General features: G+C 58.1%; 1 protein-coding gene across 1 annotated transcript in view; it reads right to left on the bottom strand.

Annotated features, from left to right (window-relative positions):
- Nucleotides 1–5,736, bottom strand: part of SHANK3 (SH3 and multiple ankyrin repeat domains 3) — a gene marked incomplete at its 3' end in the record, with an annotated part of 257,239 nt that overhangs the window by 54,395 nt on the left and 197,108 nt on the right. The gene's annotated exons all lie outside the window — the stretch shown is intronic.

The following is a 5,736-nucleotide window of genomic DNA, read 5'->3' as shown; positions in this document are numbered from 1 at the left end:
AAAGTCCAGAGGAGGCCCTGGAGATGCTGGGAGGGCTGGAGCAGCTCTGGAGCCAGGCTGGGAGAGTTGGGGTGTTGAGCCTGGAGAAGAGAAGGCTCCAGGGAGACCTGAGAGCAGCTTCCAGGGCCTGAAGGGGCTCCAGGAAAGCTGGGGAGGGGCTTGGGACAAGGGCAGGGAGGGATGGGAGCAGGGGGAAGGGTTTCCAGCTGGCAGAGGGAGCTGGAGCTGAGATGGGAGGGAGAAATTCTGGGCTGTGAGGGTGGGGAGACCCTGGCCCAGGTTGCCCAGGAAGGGCAGGGTGGATGGGGCTTGGAGCAGCCTGGGCTGCTGGGAGGTGTCCCTGCCCATGCAGGGGTGGGACTGGATGGGATTTAAGGTCCCTTCCCACCCAAACCATTCCATGATTCCCACCTAAACCCCAAGGCAGGTCTCAGGGCAGGAGGCCACACACCCCTCACTGCTCTGACACCCAGAGCTCTGGAGCAGCAGGGACCTGTTCCAGGTGTGTGGGCAACAGAGAGGAGGCACTAATGGACACGTGTTTGGGGGAGGGGAGAAAAGAGGAACCACAGCAGATATTGAAAATCAGCTCCTGAATTTTAAAGTTCTAAGGCTACTACAAAAGGTGTGTCATAAGTAGCTTTGCCATATGTAGATTCTACTGGGCCTTTTTTCTAGTTTTCATGAGATCTCCCTGACAAAGACACCACCCTTAGCAGCACAGATGACAGAGCTGGTGTTGGATGGGCTCTGTCTGAACACCTCCAGTCCCAATCCCTGTCCATCCTGGGGGTGACAAAACTTTCACAGCTGTGCAGGACAACTCCTCTGTCCTTGGGGAACAAGACAAGTTCTGAAAACCACCAGTGAGCTGTTTCCATGAAGCTCTGTGACACCAGCACCGTGTCCCAAAACGTGGTGCAGGGCTGCAGGACACCTTTCCCTCTGCCCCCAGGTCCTCAAGCTGTGGCTGCAGCTCTCCCACCCCAGGAGCTGTGTCTGGCAGAGACCCCAGCAGCCCAGGGAGCCCCAGCACAAGGCACCAAAGCTCTGCTCCCAGAGGCTTCCCAGCCTGACATCCTCACCCCAAGGGCTGCACAGAAAACAAAACTCAAACTCCCCCAAACAATCCATAACTGCTGCAGACCCAGCCAAGTTCTGCACTCGGGTGTTTGAGCACTGGATCCACCCAAGGAGAATCTCAACAACTGCAACACCACTTGCCCTGCCTGGTCTTTACCCAAAGAGATGCAAACACAAACACCTGAGGCCAAACATCAAATGTCAACCTTCCCATGGAGAAAAGGCAGCAGAAACAAGTGGGAGTTTGTGAAGAGCCTGACAGATCCTCCTGAGTCCTGAGCTCTTGGTGCTTCCCCCACAGAGCCCCCATGGCCAGAACTCATTGGGACCATGGGTCCAGGTCACCAGGGTGTGTGTTGTCATGTTGGTCACCAGGGGCTGGAGATGAGCGAGAGAGTGCCCAGGTAGCCAAGGAGGCCACCAGCAGCCTGGCTTGTGTCAGCACTGAGGTGGCCAGCAGGACAGGGATGGTCCCCCTGTTCGGGGCACTGGGGAGGGGACACCTGGAATCCTGGGGTCAGGGCTGGGCCCTCAGGACAAGAAGGACCTGGAGGGGCTGGAGCGTGTCCAGGGAAGGGCCCCGGAGCTGGGGAAGGGGCTGGAGCAGAAGGAGAAGGGGCTGGAGAACTTGTGAGGAGCAGCTGAGGGAGCTGGGGGTGTTGAGCCTGGAGCAAAGGAGGCTGAGGGGAGACCTGCTGGCTCTGCAGCTGCTGAGAGGAGGTTGGAGCCAGGGGGGGGTGCTGAGGGAGGTGGGGCAGGGGTGGCTTTGGCAGGGCTGGGGAAATGGTTGGACTGGGTGATCTTCAAGGTCTTTTCCAACCAAACCAGAATGATTCTATTCTCTTCTCCACATCCCAGCTGTCAGCAGCCTCCTCTGCCAGGGCTGCATTAACCAGAACCACAGTTCTGCCACTAACACCAGCACTGCATCCAGCTCCCAGCAAGATGGGTAGGAATACTCTTTTGTTTTCCAGGCCAAGGGAAAGTGATCACAAAGTCAATCCATTCAGGTATCCCCATCCCTGGAGGGGTTTCCAAGCCCTGGAGATGGTGCTGAGGGACACGGGGCAGGGGTGGCCTTGGCAGGAGCAATGGGGCTGGGTGATCTTCAAGGTGTTTTCCCAACCAAATGATTCTCTGATCCAGTAACAAGAGGCTCCTGCTGACCTCGGGGCTTGGGGAACAAACTGATCCTCCATGCTGGTGAGTCCCATGGATTGACATTTTGGTCACCAGGTGTGACCTGCTGGGTTTACACAGGTTGAAATGCAAGGACCAGCACTGGACACAGGAGGGGCACCAAGGGGCAGGGAGGCCACGGTGGAGAGAGGAGAGCAGGAGGGCTGTGCTGAATAAAAAGTGACATTTTGGAATGAGGCAGGAGCAAAGGGAGCCCCAGAGAGGATCAGCACAGCATCACCTCCCCTGCAGGGCAGGAACCAGCTGCTTCAGGAGACACCCAAATCATGGGAAGGAACCCTGTGTGTGGCCAGGAGGTGCAGAGAGGTTGTTTTCCCCCTCTGCTCTGCCCTGTTGACACCACAGCTGGGGAACTGGGACCAGTTCTGGGCTCCTCAGTTCAAGAGAGACAGGAACTGCTGGAGAGAGTCGAGGGGAGGACATCAAAGATGACTGGGGGGTTGGAGCATCTCCCTGATGAGGAAAGGCTGGGAGAGCTGGGGCTGTTCAGCCTGGAGAGGAGAAGGCTGAGGGGAGACCTTCTTAATGCCTCCAAGTGTCTCAGGGTGGGTGCAGGAGGATGGAGCCAGACTGTGCTCAGCAGTGCCCAGGGGCAGGACGAGGGGCAATGGGCACAGGCTGGAACATGGGAAGTGACATGGAAATGGGAGGGAAAACTTCTTTGCTGTGAGGGTGACAGAGCCCTGGGCCAGGCTGCCCAGGGAGGCTGAGGAGTCTCCTTCTCTGGAGACTCAGGACCCCCCTGGATGCAGCCCTGGCTGATGAGCTCCAGGGGATCCTGCTTTAGGGGGGGCTGGACTGGGTGATCTCCAGAGCTCCCTTCCAGCCCTGACATTTCTGTCATTCTATGAATCCCTGCAGGTAACTTGGAGAACAACATGCCCCTCCTGGTGGCTTCTCCCCAGATCAAGCAGACAGAAGAAAGCTCACACCTTGAAGCACGGACCAAGAGCCATCTCCTTTGCTATTTCCAACACACCATCTGCAGTACTGGCAATATTCTTGCTGTTCACATCATCTACTCCTTCCTTAGAGAGTGAACTCCCAAGTCAGGGACTGCGTGTCCCTCTCCACTTCCTCAGAACCCACCATAACCAGGTGCTAACAAGCATTAACTGTCCCAGGAACAGGATTCCTCTATCCAGGGTAGCAGGGATATGCTGAGACCATGTGAGCTGCAGTCACTGTATCAGCTGTAACAGCCTCTGTCTGCAGGGATGACCCCAGGGAAGTGTGTATCAATATTTTATGAATCACACCACTCAACAGATAGTGCCTGATCCCTGGCCAGGTTAGCCAGGAAGAGGGAGGTTGCTCTGGTCCAGGCACAGAAGACTGACTGAGTTCAGGATACTACCAGCCAAGAAATACCATATCTCAGCCTTTTGAGCACAGATCTCTCACCTGTGCATGCAAAAGGCAGGGACAGTCGCTCAGGGCCCAGAAATGAGGAACTGAATCCACTCCTCAGCTCCTGAGGGGCTGCTGCAGCCCTTCCCACCTGCTCCCCACCCCCTGAGGCAACCCCTGCAGGCAGGTCCCGTGCCCAAAAGCTGCAGCTCATTTCCTGCAGGGACCAGGATAAAACAACCCGTGTCCTAAGACCCACCTGGTTTGACTGGGACGTGACCTCGTCCCAGCACTGGACAGAGGTGGAGACGGAGTGGGCTGGGAAGGACTGGCTCTCAGGTGGTGGGGAGTGTTCTGTGGCGGGGGTGCAGCTGATGGGGCAGCTCAGACCGACGGGTAAATCTGGGCTTGGGAAGGGATCGACCCTTGACAAGCCTGGTAGAAGCCACATGAGATTTTCAGCATCCTCTGCAGCACCAAGTGCAGCTTCTTTTGAGGATCATTCAGCTGAGTCTCACTTAATAACCAGCTCCCTCCCTCTGCGGAGACCTTGCTGCTGCTCTGGTCCCTCCTGTTCTCAGCCCCCTGCTCTGAGTCACCCCACGAGGCCTCAAGTGTGTCACAGAGTCTGTAAGGAACCGTGAGCCCTGGTGACACCAGCGGGGCCAAGGCAGGGAGTCCCAGGGCTCCTTCCAGCTTCAGCCCCAGGGCAGCATGAAGCAGCTGGGAAATACAGGGGTGCCTCAGAGCCACCACGTTCACCTCTCAGCCAAGAGGATGCTGCTCCCCAAGGGACATCAGAGGACCTGGCAGCAGCCCTGTCCCAGATGGCAGCTCCACAGCCCCTGCCCACCCTGCCCAGCCGGGACCTCCCTGCAGCAGCGCCAGTGCCAAGCCCTGAGCCAGACCCACGTCCCCCAGCCTCACAGCCACTGCTTCATCTGCTCCAAGTCCTGCTCCTTCAGCCTCAGCAGACAAAGGAAATGACAGAGCCTGCAAATGCCAGGAGGGCAGGCAAGAAAAATAGAAAAGAAGAGGGAAACAGGACAGAATTGACTGTGTTTTTCCCCCCACGACACCACAAGCCTGATCTGGCACAAAAATGGATGCCATTTTGAGCCCTGAAGTTTCACTTCACGTTACACAGACTGATGTGAGCAGCACACGAGCAGACATGTATGTTACATCTACAGGGAAGGGGAGAGGGACGGGAGGAAGAGGCAGAAACCATAACGTGCCAGGAAGGCAAACACACCCAGCAGCACATGGAGCCGCGGCACCGACAGAACAAAGGCAGCTCAGGAATCCCCACAGAAATCACACCCAAGACTGAAGCCCAAATCGCAACGATCCTCAGCCACGCTGAGGGCCAGGGAAGGAGCAGCACTCCCACACCAGCTGGCAGCCCCTGGTTCCAGCTTCCCCTCCTGCATCCCTCACCCTCCCCGCGAGGCACCGCGGAGCCTCTTCCAGCAGCTGCAGCCGAGACCCCCGCGCCTCCCCAGCAGCTGCTGGGGGGCTGGACCTGCCCCCCGAGCACAGGGGCTGGAGCCCACTCCCCATGTGAACACGAGCACCTTCGTGACCAGTCCCCAAGGGACTCTCTGGGGTTTTTTTCGTAGCAAACAGCTGGATTTCTGGCAAGAGGAGGAACAACCCGCTCCAGGAGCCCCAGGCAGCAGGGCAGGCAGCTCAGGTGGGTCCAGCTGCAGGACACACAGCTCTTGGTCTGCCCAAATGCTGCAGCTGAAGCCCAGCACAGCCAGGGCTCCCAGGAGAAGGATCCCAACCGTGCACAGCCAAAGTGCATCATGAGATCCTTCAAGCACTACAACACCCAAAGGGCAGGGAGGACCCAGGGCCTGCCCCACGGGGCAGCACCTGCACCCGGGGCACAGCAGGAGTGCTCAGTCCACCCAGGGAAAGGCAGAGGTGCAAACTACAGACACAAAGCCACAGATCCCAGCAGCTGCACCAGGGACACAGCCCAGGACGTGCCAGAGCTGCAGGGCTGCCACGAGCAGCATTCCCTGCACAATGCACCGCGGCAGGACCAGCTGCACCCGCCCGGAGTCCCAGAGGGCAGCCCGGGAAAGGGGGCAC

The sequence above is a fragment of the Chaetura pelagica genome, unplaced genomic scaffold (genome assembly GCF_000747805.2).
Source record: "Chaetura pelagica isolate M959 unplaced genomic scaffold, ChaPel_1.0 scaffold486, whole genome shotgun sequence".
NCBI lineage: Eukaryota > Metazoa > Chordata > Aves > Apodiformes > Apodidae > Chaetura > Chaetura pelagica.
Note: the sequence above shows the minus strand (reverse complement) of the source record. Positions and strands in the feature narration are given on the sequence as shown.